Genomic DNA, 16,213 nt, shown 5'->3' on the forward strand with positions numbered 1-16,213 from the left:
CTCTCTTCATCCCACTTAGTACCTGATCCATGATGCTGTGGAAAACTGCAGGAGCAGTAGACACCTTTCATACTAGTCCAACCCTTTTTGTCTATGAATGGGAAGCAATTCCTTGCTCTTGTCTGTTAATTCTAATAGCAAGTATGCATTTGAACACCTATCTTACTGAACACCTTCCCATTGGCTAAATTAGAAAACAAATCTTCACTGATAGGCAGTGGGTACATGTCATTTTCGATCACAGTATTTACTGTTTGCTTCTAATCTCCACAAATCTGAAGAGACCCATCTGCTTTTTTAACTACGATAATGGGTCCAGCCCATTCACTGCTCTTCATCTCCTTAATTGCCCATGATCTTTCTAATCTGTCTAACTTTTCACTTACTGCCTCTAACCATACATAAGACACTGGCCGAGCTTGACTTTGTCCTCTATCTTGACCTTCAGCCTTGTGATGCCTAATTTTATCATTTAGTCCTCCTTGCTCAAAAAGCACTTTGTGCTTTCTTAGCACTTCCTCAATATCAGACATACACTTACTGAACCATACTGTAAATAACTCAGCCCAGTTTAACCATATCTTCTTTAGCCAATTCCTTCCCATCAACTACGACCAATGGCAAATAATAAGATGCATCATCATATTCCACCCTAACATTAACTTGACCTACCACTGGGATACTGTTGTTGGAATAACCAGTCAGTTTCACACCAGTTTGGAAAAAGGGAATGTGACAGGGTATTCTTGTACTCTCCTTCCGAGATAACAGATACTGCTGCAGCTGTATCAATGAAGAAAGTAAATTGTGAATCTTTGACTTTCATTTCTGCTGTGGGCACTGGAATTATATCTTCAGCCCTATTACTCTCATCTTCCATGTGTTGTTTTTGTTGCTGTCTGATGGAGTACAACTCTTGATCTCCCTGCTCAATAACATCAACATCTGTTTCAATATCTTATCATATGCGTATTCAAGGACTTCCAGGCATCCTAACTAGTTTGTGATCTATCCCGACCTCAACCTGGTGTTTGACTACGACCTGGAGCTTCACTGTTTCCTCTACTCCTGCATGCTGTTTGGATATGACTGAATTTCCCACAGGCATAGCACTGTGACTGGAATTGGTGACATAGAGATGGTTTGTGGCTACCATGGTGATGGTAACATTTGGATTTCTGAATCTGAGACTGGACTTGGCTGCCATGGCCTGGATCCAATTGAAATCCTATGGACCTCGCTGCTAGCTTGAAAAAAGAACCTTGCAATTTGCAAATATTTCCTTCTGCCATTTCCATAGCCAAGGCCTCATCACAGGCCTCCCTCCACATCAGCTTATTTCCTTTACTCAACAGCTTGACCTGGATTTTATTGTTTTTCAAGCCTCTTAGGAAATTGGGCTGGATTTTACCTTATGTGGACAGGAATTCGCCACCAACATAAAAGTCAGTGGCGAACCCACTTCTGCCTAGCCCGGGGATCTGTCCCGCATTTTACGGGTCCCCAGGTTTTAACTGTCCCGAGGCAGGACTTCCACCCGCTTGAGGGAGGAAGTCCCACCCCAGTGAGCTGTCGGCCAATCAGCAGGATGGCAGCTCTTAGTCCCAGCAGCGCCTCCAGGAGCAGTGAACCGCTGCTGGGACTGCAGCCCAGCCGATGCCATGGAGCCAGGAGCGAAGGTAAGTTGGGTATGCCTCACCAGTGAGATCGGTCATTCCCCGGTGAGGCTGGAGTGGTCGTTTGTGGGGAGGGGGGCATCATGGGTCCTGGGGGTTGGTTGGGAGGCAGGGGCAACCCTCAATCAGACACCCTATGCCCAACTGCCATTTCCCCCCCCCCCCCACTCCACCCGCGGGGCGCAAAAAGGCCAACAGCTATCGCTGGGCAACCTTTAACGTCCCCAGCACGCCTGCTTGACACGTGTAAAATACCAGGCAGGCAAGGGCCGTTAAGGGCCACAAGGGCCTTGATTGGCCTCGGGCGGGGAGGCGGTTTCCCTCCACCGCCCGACCATTGTAAAGTTGACTGGAGGCAGGAGCAGGGCGGGTAGACCTCCCTGCTCAATTTTACACCGGCCACTGGAGCAGCGTAAAATTCAGCCCATTGCCTCAAAGGTTCATCTCTCCTTTGCACCATACCCACAGTGGCGGGAGAGTTTCTTTAACTCAAAGAATCTAATCTGCTATGGACTCCCTTGGCAATTGTTTCCTTTGATGGAATGCAACTCTCAGTGTGATTTCATTCTTAGTCGTGCCATAATTGGATTTAATTTATTTTGGTGCATCTCATGGTACTGGGGTCTGTTCGCCAACACTTTAACATCAAATACATCTGGTCCAATCATGGTGAGCAAGACATTAACTTTATTCTCATTGCCTATTTTATTTGTTTTCATCCGAATGTTAAGCCTTCGTTCATAATTAGTCCAGTCCTCTTTGTCAGGGTTGAATTTCCCCATTGACCCCAAATAAGCTTTTTATGCCTTTTTTTGTGCAACTACATACACCATTTAGTCTTATCATCTGCTCACAGTTGTATTTCCTGTGGTGAAAGAAAAATGTGATAACCTCCGCCCTAAGTACCATACACTGAATCACTGAGCTGTGCAGGAATGTGACATGTGCATGTGGAGCAATCTTTCGAAACTGCTCAAGCATCCTCAGATTTATCTTCAAGGTTTCAAATTTTGCAATCTTCTCCGGTCCTTGATTATTCCAATTAAACATTAAAAAATCCATTCCTTCCTCGTCGCATCTTTCTGTGGCGTTTGGACTGGAAATAACCCACACGGAGATGTCACTTTATCGGCCATATTGTCTCCCTCCTTTATTCATGTCTTCTTCCAACAGAGAGGGCAGTCCTTCTTTTGGGCCTCCTTATCTCGAGAGACAATGGATACACGCCTGGAGGTGGTCAGTGGTTTGTGAAGCAGCGCCTGGAGTGGCTATAAAGGCCAATTCCAGAGTGACAGGCTCTTCCACAGGTGCTGCAGAGAAATTTGTTTGTCGGGGCTGTTGCACAGTTGGCTCTCCCCTTGCGCCTCTGTCTTTTTTCCTGCCAACTACTAAGTCTCTTCGACTCGCCACATTTTAGCCCTGTCTCTATGGCTGCCCGCCAGCTCTGGCGAACGCTGGCAACTGACTCCCATGACTTGTGATCAATGTCACAGGATTTCATGTCGCGTTTGCAGACGTCTTGAGAGCAGAGACAAGGACGGCCGGTGGGTCTGATACCAGTGGCGAGCTCGCTGTACAATGTGTCTTTGGGGATCCTGCCATCTTCCATGCGGCTCACATGGCCAAGCCATCTCAAGCGCCGCTGACTCAGTAGTGTGTACAAGCTGGGGATGTTGGCCGCTTCGAGGACTTTTGTGATGGAGATACGGTCCTGCCACCTGATGCCAAGTATTCTCCGGAGGCAGCGAAGATGGAATGAATTGAGACGTCGCTCTTGGCTGGCATACGTTGTCCAGGCCTCGCTGCCATAGAGCAAGGTACTGAGGACACAGGCCTGATACACTCGGACTTTTGTGTTCCGTGTCAGTGCGCCATTTTCCCACACTCTCTTGGCCAGTCTGGACATAGCAGTGGAAGCCTTTCCCATGCGCTTGTTGATTTCTGCATCTAGAGACAGGTTACTGGTGATAGTTGAGCCTAGGTAGGTGAACTCTTGAACCACTTCCAGAGCGTGGTCGCCAATATTGATGGATGGAGCATTTCTGACGTCCTGCCCCATTATGTTCGTTTTCTTGAGGCTGATGGTTAGGCCAAATTCATTGCAGGCAGCCGCAAACCTGTCGATGAGACTCTGCAGGCACTCTTCAGTGTGAGATGTTAAAGCAGCATCGTCAGCAAAGAGGAGTTCCCTGATGAGGACTTTCCGTACTTTGGACTTCGCTCTTAGACGGGCAAGGTTGAACAACCTGCCCCCTGATCTTGTGTGGAGGAAAATTCCTTCTTCAGAGGATTTGAACGCATGTGAAAGCAGCAGCGAGAAGAAAATCCCAAAAAGTGTGGGTGCGAGAACACAGCCCTGTTTCACGCCACTCAGGATAGGAAAGGGCTCTGATGAGGAGCCACCATGTTGAATTGTGCCTTTCATATTGTCATGGAATGAGGTGATGATACTTAGTAGCTTTGGTGGGCATCCAATCTTTTCTAGTAGTCTGAAAAGACCACGTCTACTGACGAGGTCAAAGGCTTTGGTGAGATCAATGAAAGCAATGTAGAGGGGCATCTGTTGTTCACGGCATTTCTCCTGTATCTGACGAAGGGAGAACAGCATGTCAACGGTCGATCTCTCTGCACGAAAGCCACACTGTGCCTCTGGGTAGACGTGCTCGGCCAGCTTCTGGAGCCTGTTCAGAGCGACTCGAGCAAAGACTTTCCCCACTATGCTGAGCAGGGAGATTCCACGGTAGTTGTTGCAGTCACCGCGGTCACCTTTGTTTTTATACAGGGTGATGATATTGGCATCGCGCATGTCGTGTGGTACTGCTCCCTCGTCCCAGCACAGGCATAGCAGTATTACAATATAATAGGCTCTTACCCATATCCTACAGTTTCAACTTCAACCTCTCCTGTTGTAAAGCAGTCCTTGCTTTAATAACCTTCCTGCATAAGTATGTTTTTCCTATCCTGTATCCTCACTCTCTTAATTTGAAAATGGTGACACTCATCAAGGACTCCCCAACCAAAGGAAATAGTGTTTCATTATTCCCTGCATCAAACTTTGCATTATTTTCTAAACATTCATCAAATCTCTTCTTAGCCTTCTCTGTTGATGGAAGTTTAGTCCCAGTATCACAAGTCTCACAACTATCGTCTCTAAAACCTTCTGGGAAATAAAAACTGTACATTAATGTCTGCTCTTAATGGGCTGGATTATACGCAGGAGGCGGGGCTCCTGGCGCTGGGCTGGAAAGGCAGGGAGAACCTGCCTCTGCATTTTTTCAGCCCACCTGGGCGATGCTCCGGTCTTTTGGGGTGAAATTTTAAGGAGACGGGATACCTGTCCCTTTAAAGACAACAGGGATGGGGATCCCACCCCCATGAGCTGCCAACCAATCACAGGGCCGGCAGCTCAGCAGTATCGGCAGCGCCACTGGGAGCAGTGGCCGCTGTTGGGTACTGTAGAGGCCTTGGACCCAGGCACTGGTACCCCGGACATGAGGTAGGTGAAGCTGGGTCACAGGGGCCAGTCCGGAATGCCCCTGCGAGGGGGTTGGGGGGTGGGCGTTCAGTCCGGGGGAGGGGGTCCCCGGGGGGTGAATTGGTTTCCGGTGGGGGTCCTCCTTGGGCCACAAATTGCCCACAAAGGAGGGACCCTCCCAAGCCCACAGGGACGGTGCATCGTTTTCTAAGGCGTCCTTCTCGCACAGTGGTGGCCCCCTGCCGTTGGTAAGATCTCAGTGGTGGCAGGAAAGGCCCTTAAGTGGCTGTTAATAGACCATTAAGGGCCTCAACTGGCCTCTGGTTGGGAAGGCAGTTGTCGGCCTATCCTACCCCCAGGAGAATCGGAACCAGCAACCCCGGCGTCGGGTTCCGTGGTGGCACTGCTGCTCCAATTCTCTGGCCTCAGTCCCACCACGAAACCTGAAGCCAGGAGGAGAACAATGTCTTTAATTGCAACGTGTGATTGCCATCTGTGATTATTGCCTCTGATTACATCGTATAATTACTGTCAGTGATTACAGTTTATGAGTTCTGTGATTACTGTGTGATTAATATTGATAATTACAGTCTTTGATTACTATTTATAATTACAGTCTGTGATTACTGTACCTGATTACAGTTTATAATTATAGTCTTCGATTACTGTCTGTGATTACAGTTTGTGATTACAGTGAGATTACTGTTTATAATTACAGTCTGTGATTACTGTACCTGATTACAGTTTATAATTACAGCCTGTGATTACAGTGCAATTACTGTTTATAATTACTGTCTCTGATTATTGTCTGTGATTACTCTTTATAATTACTGTCAGTGATTACTGTCTGTGATTACTGTACCTGATTACAGTTTATAATTATAGTCTGTGATTACCGTCTGTGATTACTGTCTGTGAATACTGTACCTGATTACAGTTTATAATTATAGTCTGTGATTACTGGCAGTGATTACTGTCTGTGATTACTGTACCTGATTACAGTTTATAATTATAGTCTATGATTACTGGCAGTGATTACTGTCTGTGATTACTGTACCTGATTACAGTTTATAATTACAGTCTGTGATTACTGTCTGTGATTACAGTTTATAATTACTGTCTGTGGTTACTCGCTGTGATTACTGTTAAACGTACTGTCTGGGATTACTGTTTATATTTATTGTCTGCAATTATTTTTAATAATTGTCAGCTGGTATTTAACAACACCTCCCACAGGGTTACGGAGCATAAAATATGGTGGGAGGCAAGGGGTGCCGTCCCCATTGCCCACCTGCCCTGCTGCTATTTTACCAGCAGTAGGGGATGTGGCAAATGTCCCACCCGCCCATAGGCCAATTGAGGGCTGAAAGTTGTGCTTGGTCCGAGGTTGGGTTCCGTGGCGGGGCTGGACCAGAGAATTGGATCGGCAGCAGCTGCTCTGGAACCCAATGCTGGGATTGTTCCGCCCGATCATCCTGGGTGCAGGGAAGCTCTGTGGCAATATCTAAGCCACTCTGCGACAGGATCCTAGTTAAATATTTAAAATACCTCTCTGCATAAATTGAAATGTCATCTGCCGCGATCTTCCCATCTATTCCCGATCTTGAGCTTGATGTGTGGCACTCAGGTGCCTTTACTTTCCTATCCACCGAGAAGCTGGCATCACCAAGGAGGGTCAGGAATCGCCTCTGCATTTTGTTAATAGATGGTGGGGAGAAAGGGGTCAACTCTGCTTTTTTTTTGCAGGGCTGGCAGCCTTTTAAAAATGTGCCAGCACCTGCTCCCACATCAGGTGATGCTGCTCACGGAATCACCGCTTTTGCCACACCACGTGATTGGGAGTGGGGTAGTCGCCGTCAGTATGTTAAGTGGCCGCCTGCTGCAGAATCACAGCGGCATGGCGGTGCGGGTCCCATGTGGAGTGGCCACCATTTTCTGCAGCCGCCGCCAGTCCTGAAGGCACAACAAGAAAATCCAGCCCAGAGTTTCTTATGTGGCCAATTAATTGCCACTTGAGGGCCTCTTGCAGCCACCGATTGTATCTTACCAGCAGCGGACGGGCTCTTCAGCTCCTGAGGAGGCTGCCTGGTGATATATGATGGCCTCCTTGCAGGCTGGGAGTGGGGCCCCTTTGATCAGGCACTCTGTGCTTACACTTTTTGATTAGGAGGGCGTCCCAAGCAGCACAGGGCGGCCCCTCCTAAAACAACCCCCCTGCACTCCAAAGACCAACCCTGCGTGTGGGGGCCTACTTGATTGTCCTTGGTGAGGCCCGACCTCCCCACTTACTTGTTCCCAGGCCGGCTTCCATACTCCTCCACTTGCTAGCTGCAGTGCCAGCAGTGGCCACTGCTCCTGGTGACGTTGCTGGGCCTGAAGAGCTGTTGGCCCTCTGATTGTCTGGCAGCTGTTGGAGGTGGGACAGCCTGCCTCAGAGGGGCAGAAGCCCTGACTGAAGCCAATTAAGGGCCTGAGCCACACAAAATAGCGGTGTGGCTTCCAGGGCTGGCGGAGATGGGCTCATCCCTGGCGTTCCAGCAGTGGGCGGCACCAGCGCCTCACTGTTAAATTCTGGTCACTGTCTGTGATTACTGTTTCTACTTACTTTGAGTGACTACTGTCTGTGATTACTGTTTCTCACAATTGTTTGTGATTACTGTGTGTGATAACTGTTCATAAGTACTGTCTGTGATTACTGTTAATTACTTTGTGTGATTACTGTCTGCAGTTGTTGTTTATGACAACTGTCTATGTATTCCTGTCTGTGATCACTGTATATACTTGATTTTCGTGATTACTGTCTGTGATTACTGCCTGTGATTGCTGTTTATAATAACTGTCTGTGATTGCTGTTTATAATAACTGTCTGTGATTAATGTTTATAATTACTGTCTGTGATTAATGTTTAAAATTGTTCTCCATGATCCCTCTCAGTGAATACTATGTGCAATTACTATTTATAATTAATGTCTGTGATTGCTGTTTATAATTACGTGCTGTGATTACAGTCTGTAATTACTATTTCAAATTTCTCTCGAGATTACTGTTTGTGATTACTGTATATTGTTACTGTCTGTGATTACTGTTTGTATTTGCTGTGTGTGATTACTGTTAATAATTACTGTCAGTGATTACTGTTTCTAATTACTTTGTGTGATTACTCTTTATATTTGATGGGCTGGATTTTACAGTCCCCCTCCTCGACGTCGGGGGTCATGGCAGGTAGGCCCGGAAAATGCCTCTCTGAGAGGCCTGCCACAGGCCTCGACACAGGGAAGGCCCGGCCCCATATTGCTGGCGGCGGCAAGGCCTCGTGGCGGCCCCCGCACTGCTCGGCGGTGGGAGCCAAATTTACATATTTTAAAAAATGCAAATTACTGAATTAAATACTTACCCACTCCCGAAATCCGTTCCGTTGCCATATTGGGGCTGGCGGCCGGCACTCCCGTGCCGTTGGATCTCCTCGCATTTATGTAAGGCGGAACATTGGTGGGGAGGGGGGAGCAGGTAAGTTTCCCAGTGCGGGAGCAGGGTAAAACTAATTTCATTGGTCAAGGGGTTGTGGGAAGGGTTAAAGATTAAAGTTTGTGAACTTTGTGGGGCAGGAGGTTAGGTGCACAAGGTAAGTATTTTGGGAGGGGGATAGGGCAAGGAATGAATTGTTTGGTCATTGGGAAGGTGGGAGAGGGGCTTGAACCATTTATTTAATTTGTTTGAATAAATTCTAAGTGATTATTTCTTTAAAAATTCAAATTAAATGTAAGGGCTTGAAGCCCTTTAAAAATGGTGTCCGCTCCTGCGCAATGCATCAGACGCCATTGCTGGGGACCGACAACCTGCCTCCTCCACGTCATGGGTGGAGGGGCGGGGGCGGTGGGGGGGGGGTGCGGCATTCAGCCACGGCCATGTAAATGAACCACTGTGTTTAATATTGAGGTGGCTCTGCGGAGTAAATCCCGTGTGTGCGGGCCGCCATTTTTTATGGTCGCCGCCGATTATGGTGGCGGCAGCATAAAATTCAACCTGCTGTTTTTGATTATTGACTGTGATTGCTGTTTATTACTATTTATAATTACTGTCTGAAATTACTGTTTAAATTACAGTCTGTGATTAATATTTAAAATTACTGTCCATGATTCCTCTCTGTGAATACTATCTGCAATTACTATTTAGAATTACTATCTGTGTTTATCGTTTATAATTACCTGTTGTGATTACAGTCTGTGTTTACTATTTAGAATAACGGTCTAGATTATCAGTGATTACTGTATATGATTATTGTCTGTGTTACAGTCAAGTGAGGAAGGGTCGAAGAGCTTCCCTCTTTTCCCTCTCCTTTTTTGACCACAACAGGTTTGATTCTTTGTTAAATTGGATGTACTGACCAATTCAGTAAGTGTTTGATTGGTTCTTATTATGATCATATCAAGTAATTAATCAGATAGGTTTTCTTGAGTTTAACAAAGAAAGGTTAACTTTATTGTACCTAAACTGAACTAATGAAAATAATAAATAACATGCCAACTTTCACACACACACACACACACACACACACACACACACACACACACACACACACACAAACTGGAGGTTTACACACACAAATAAGGTTACAGATTGGGGAAAGAAAAATTGGTTGAGTTAGAGTCCATAGAAAAAAAGGGGTATACAGTCTGTGACGTTTGGTGATTTGGCTGGCTTCTAGCTGAGTTCAGTGGTCCTGTGGCTTTTAGTTTGAAAAAGTAGATGACTGGTTCAGTGGGTCTCTTGGAGACAGGGCTGCAGATGATTTCCTCCAGTGGGGTTTCTGATTGTAGCCGAAGTAAGCAAAGGTGGTCAGTCAACAGGCAGAGTTTGAAACTTGTAAGCTGAAATCGAGAAAGAGAGCGAGGGACCCCCGCTTGGGTCTGCACATGTCAGAGTCCAGAAGCTTCTCCTCACTGTTATAGAGAAAACACACAAGCTTAAACCACAGATGGGGAGGGGCTTGTCACATGACAGTCACCCAGTGATTCAAACATGGTGGCAGTGTTTCTCTTGTTGCCTTAAACTTCCTGGGTCTTTGTTCTTGCTGGGATGAGCAGCCATTTCATCTCCCTCTCACAGGCCTAAACTGCCAGCAAAGTCATCCTTCATTTGTTCTCTCTTAAATTTCTTCAAATAAATATAAATTCAGATCTCCAGTCAGTGGATTAAAGAAAATTATTATTCAACAAAGCAAGGTAGTGTGACACCTCCCCACCACGTGAAATGAAATTTCATTATGATGTCACAAATTTAAAAGAAACTGTATACACACACTCATCAGTCTCACTGTCATAACCATGCTCTGGTTCAGTTTTTTTTTATATCCGGGATGGTTCCGTGCTGAGCTAAACCCGAGATAAATCGTCAGCTATCACATTGTTTTTCCCTGCAATGTGGATAATCTTTAGGTGGTAAGGTTGCAGAAGCAGGCTCCATCGAAAAAGCCTTGCATTATGGGTTTTGAATTTCTCTACAGAGCTCAAAGGATTGTGGTCGGTATAAGCTGCGGTGACTCTGCATCCATTTTGAACATATACCTCAAACTTTTTGAGAGCCAGCAACAGTCCCAGGGCTGCCTTCTTCACAGTAGAGTATCTCCTTTGATGTTTGTTTAATTTTTTTGGAGAAATACCCAACGGTTCTCTCAATGCTTAACTCATCATCTTGGAGCAGGATGGCACCTACCCCTAGGTCACTCGCATCAACTGGCACTTTAAATGGTTTGTTAAAGCTCGGAACTGCCAGCACGTTGGTTGGGATGGCTTTCAGCCTCTCGAAAGCTGTTTGGCACCTCCCTGACCACACTACCTCTGCACTTTTCTGTAATAAGTTTGTCAGTGGGGCGGCTATAGTGCTGAAGTTTATCGCTATAAACTATCGGCTAGAGCTGGGCACTTAGAAAAACGTAAGGTAATTGGGAATAGTCAGCATGGTTTTGTAAAAGGGAAATCATGTTTACCCAATTTATTGGAGTTCTTTGAAGGAGTAACATGTACTGTGGATAAAGGGGAAGCCAGTTGATGTACTGTACTTGGATTTCCAGAAGGCATTTGACAAGGTGCCACATAAAAGGTTATTGACAAAGTAACAGCTCATGGTATGGGGGTAACATATTAGCATGGATAGAAGATTGGCTGGCTGGCAGAAAACAGAGATTATGCATAATTGGGTCCTTTTCTGATTGGCAGGATGTGACGAGTGGAGTCCCGCAGGGATCTGTGCTGGCGCCTCAACTTTTTACAATTAATATCAATGACTTAGATGAGGGGAGCAGTGGCATGGTAGCTAAATTTGCAGATGACACAAAGATAGGTAGGAAAGTATGTTGTGAAGAGGATATAAGAAGGTTGCAGATAGGTTGAGTGAATGGGCAAAAATTTGGCAGATGGAGTATAATGTGGGAAAATGTGAAGTTGTTCATTTTGGTACGAAGAATAAAAAAGCAGAGTATTACTTAAAGGGAGAATGACTGCAAAATCCCGAGGTGCAGAGGGATCTAGGTGTTCCAGTGCATGAGTCACTAAAAGTTAGTATGCAGGTACAGCAAGTAATAAAGAAGGCTAATGGAATGCTATCCTTTATTACGAGATGAATTGAAAATAAAAGTAAGGATGTTATGCTTCAGTTATACAGGGCATTGGTGAGATCACATCTTGAATACTATGTGCAGTTTTGGTCTCCTTATTTAAAGAAGGATGTAAATGCATTGGAGACAGTTCAGAGGAGGTTTACTAGCTGGATTCCTGGAATGATTGGGTTATCTTATGAGGAAAGGTTGGACAGACTGGGCTTGCTTTCACTGGAGTTTAGAAGGGTGAGGGGAGACTTGATTGAAGTTTGTAAGATCCTGAACAGTCTTGACAAGGTGGATGTGGAAAGGATGTTTCCTCTTGTGGGTGAGTCCAGAACTAGAGGCCACTGTTTTAAAATTAGAAGGTCACCCTTTTAGGACAGAGACGAGGAAAAATGTTTTCTCTCAGAGGGTTGTGCGACTTTGGAACTCTCTGCCTCAGAAGGTGGTGGAGGCGGGGGTCATTGAATATTTTTAAGGCAGAGATAGATAGATTCTTGTTAGACAAGGGAATCAAAGGTTATCAAGGGTAGAAGGGAGTGTGGAATTCAAGACACAAACAGATCAGCCATGATCTTATTGAATGTCGGATCAGGCTAGAGGGGCCGAATGGCCTACTTCAGCTGCTAATTCGTATGTTTGTATGTTTGGAACAAATGTATGGTAAAACCCACACATCCCCAAAAATCAGTATTCCAGAAAAAGCTTCCCCCAGGTGTTGATGAAGCGCCTATGTTAGTAGAATTGTGATGTTGAAGTTTGGTAATGTTCAATATCTGCATCTTTGCTCTTTTAGGAGAAGAGGGCCCATAACAGGAGTCCAACAGCCAGGGCTGGTGGCGGAGTGCCTGACCTGCATCCTTTAAGTCAAGCTGAGGAGGAGGCACTGGAACTAGCCAAGAGCCAAAGAGGACGCGCCATCTCAGACATGGAAGTCGGGGTCCCAGAGCAAGAGAGTGATTATTGCCAATCATTTAAAAATGAAATAGTCATGCTGAATTAGCTCTGGCATGCTGTCCTTAATGGGATATGTGTAGCCTAACCCACGCATATGTTGTCTGCATTGTATCTTGCAGGTTGCTGTTCACAGGAGACCACAGACCCCAAGAGACTGACGACAACCTCTGAGGATGAGGAGCACTCAGAGGATGTACTGTCCCATGATTCTCCTGCACCTTCCACCAGCACAGATACTTTCACCTCAATGGGAATCCGCTTGGCTTTACAATCAGGGTCATAATCTGGTGAGAGCACAACACACACACCTGGGCAGCTGGCTGAGGCTGAGACAGACAAGGCCTCTGACAGTTGGAGGACTGTGGGTGGCCAAGCCCTAGCGGAGCCCCAGGCTGATGACAAGCCTCTGGTTTTGGCAGCACAGGGTATGCTGGAGTTGCAGGGAAAGGTAAGGCAACATCTGGCGGAGATGCCAGAGGCCATGCGTAGCCTTGAGCAGACTGCTGCCATGTCCCAGGCATATGAGCGCATGGTATCATCCATCGAGAGGTTGGTGCCCCTCTTGGAGAGCCACATTCCACAGATGTACCATGAGCTGCAAAACCTCACCTTAGCCATGAGATCCATTCAGCAGTGGCAGGGCCAGAGAAGGACCAGGAGGTCAGAGAATGATCCAGCTCCTTGTCCTTCTCCAGTGAGCAGGGAGGGAGAAAGGATGCACTCCACATCTCAGATCTCCCCTCAGAGTGATTCGAGTGTGCACAGCGGCTCATCATTCCCTCTGCCAGTGAGCCAAGCTCCAGCAGCTGCGACGCCTGAGCGCACTCCTGCACCATTGCAGGAATCCTTCAGGTCTCTGGGGCCCTCCAGGCCTCAGGCACCCAGAAGACAGCCGCTGAAGTCATCCCAAGCCAAAAGGCATTATGGTCAGCAGCCTGCCTCCAGTCCTGCTGCTATCACAGGGGATGTAACATGCAGGAGGAGCACACACAAACATATAAAAAAGACACCTTAACACACACGGGTATTCACTGGTGAAAAAGATATCTCATGTTCAATGTAATTAAAAGTTCATTGGTGCAAATCCTCAGCCTCCATTGATGCATAACTGCATTCCACCATGCGTGAGTGTAACTCCTCAAGTGCCTTACTAAATTGGCAAAGTGACCACTAACATCATTAACATGCCAATGAGCATGATTGTTTCATACTCAAATAATATCACATGAGCACTGAGTTGGATGTTGCCATTCATGCTCAAGGGCAAGATAGTGGGGAAGCAGAAAACTTGACATGACATGAATGAGGATGCGTTTTGGTCATAAATCTAATTATTGCAAGTCATGGATTTTGGAAACGCTCCATTATAAGCCTTTGGCCTGCCTCCCTTGTGCACTTCACAAGATGTCTGCCCTCCATCACTCTGCTAGGATCTTCCATGTCTGCTTGGCCTTGTGTGCCCTCTGTGTCCTCTTCATCAGAGGAAGTTTCACACTCCCAAATGTCTTCCTCTTGCAAGGCCTCTCCGCTCTGTAGTGCTACGTTATGTAGAATGCAGCAGACCACAACGATGCGCCCAACCTTCTGTGGGGCATACTGAAGGGCTGCACCAGATCTATTGAGGCAGCGGAACCGCATCTTCAGCATGCCAATGGTTGCTTGGGTGGAGCTGTGAAAGGCATTGTGACACTCTTCCGCATCATTGCTGGGGTTCCCTACAGGCGTCAGAAGCCATGTCTTCAATGGGTAGCCCTTATCCCCGAGAATGCATCCTTGAAAGTGAATAGGGTAGTGAAAAAATGTGGCAGCTGGGACTGCCAAAGTATGAATGAGTTGTGGCAGCTTACTGGAAAGCAGGCACATGCTTATAGGAAGTGCTTTCTGTGCTCGCATACAAGTTGTACATTAATGGAATGAAAACCTTTCCTGTTGATGAAGGCAGCTGGTTGATCTGTGGGAGCCTTGATGGCCACGTGTACAGTCAATCACACCTTGGACCTGTGGGAATCCCACAATGGCCCCAAATCCAATGGCCCTCTTGGCTTGACTTTCAGGGTCTGTTCTATAGGGCACGTAGTCACCAGCCGTCCTGAACAGAGCATAGTTCCCCTCCTTGATGCAGCGTTGCGCTGCGGATTGGGAGACTTCACACATTTTCCGGGTGGATACCTGGAATGATCCAGAGGCATAAAAGTTTACAGCCATAGTAATCTTCAGGACCACAGGGATAGGGTGACCAGAAAAACCCATTGGTCTCAATTCATTATTGAGCAGTGTGCAGAGGTCTGTGATGGCCTCTCTGGACAGTCGCAGTCTTCTCTTCCGCTCAGACATCTGCAGGTATGTCAGGCGAGTTCAATATACTCACTGCTGTATCTGTGCTCTTTGTTGCGTTCTCGACTGCTGCTGCTCATGTCTGGGAGGCTCCTCTTGCGCCATATCTGCCTCTTGGGCCCGCCTCCAGTGGATTCACCTCAGCACAGCACAGGGATCCAGGAAAACAGGGTGAATTATACCCATCTCTATCCTCATAGGACCTTCGGCTTCCTTCAGAGGTTGTTTACCTATCTGTGCAATGTTACATACAAGCATATGAATTAGGAGCAGGAGTAGGCCACTCAGCCCATCGAGCTTGCTCCACCATTCTATAAGATCATGGCTGATCTGATTGTAACCTTGACTCCACATTCCCGCCTACCCCAATAACCTTTCACCCCTCGCTTATCAAGAATCTATCTACTTCTGCCGTCAAAATATTCGAAGACACTGGCTGAAATTGATAGAGCTGCCACCATACGTATACAATGGCGGTCTGCATGTCATGGAGCTGCCATGATATTAAGCGCGGCGTCTCATTTAAACAGCTTGGGCGAACTGCTCCCTCCGCCCCCCCCCCCCACCCTCCCCGATGATGTGGTGGGGGAAGACTGTCCATTCCCAGTAATGGCGTCAGCAGCCTTTACACAGGCGCTGACACTATTTTTTAAAGAGCTTCGAGCACTAACATTCAACTTAAATATTTAAAGGTAAATGTGAAAAAAAATTAAAAACCATTTAAATTGCCCCTATTCCAACCCCCAAAAACTATAAAATTAAATACTTCCCCTGCCCACCCGACCTTCCCCCCGCCACAAAGTGCATCAACTTTACACTTTACTTTTTCCCACCATCCCCTACACGACCGTGACCCCCCTGCACCCCCCACAATCCAATGAGAAACCTATCTGCTCCCCCCTTTCTACCAATGGTCCACCGTGGATGGGGATCCGAAGGTGCGACAGTGCTGGCCACCAGCATCAATATTGCTCCAGGACGGAAAGTGGGAGCGTGTTTCAGTAATTTATTGATGTAAATTTATTTACATATGTTAATGGGGCCGCCATGAGGCCTCGCGCCGGCAATATTGGGCTGGGCCTTGCCGTCGTCGAGGCCCTTGGCGGGCCTCTGGCAGAGGCATTTTCTGGCCCCCCAAACAGGACCCCTGACGTCGGGGTGTGTTTGGCCCTC

Source organism: Heterodontus francisci, chromosome 8 (assembly GCF_036365525.1).
Source record: "Heterodontus francisci isolate sHetFra1 chromosome 8, sHetFra1.hap1, whole genome shotgun sequence".
Taxonomy (NCBI): Eukaryota; Metazoa; Chordata; class Chondrichthyes; order Heterodontiformes; family Heterodontidae; genus Heterodontus; species Heterodontus francisci.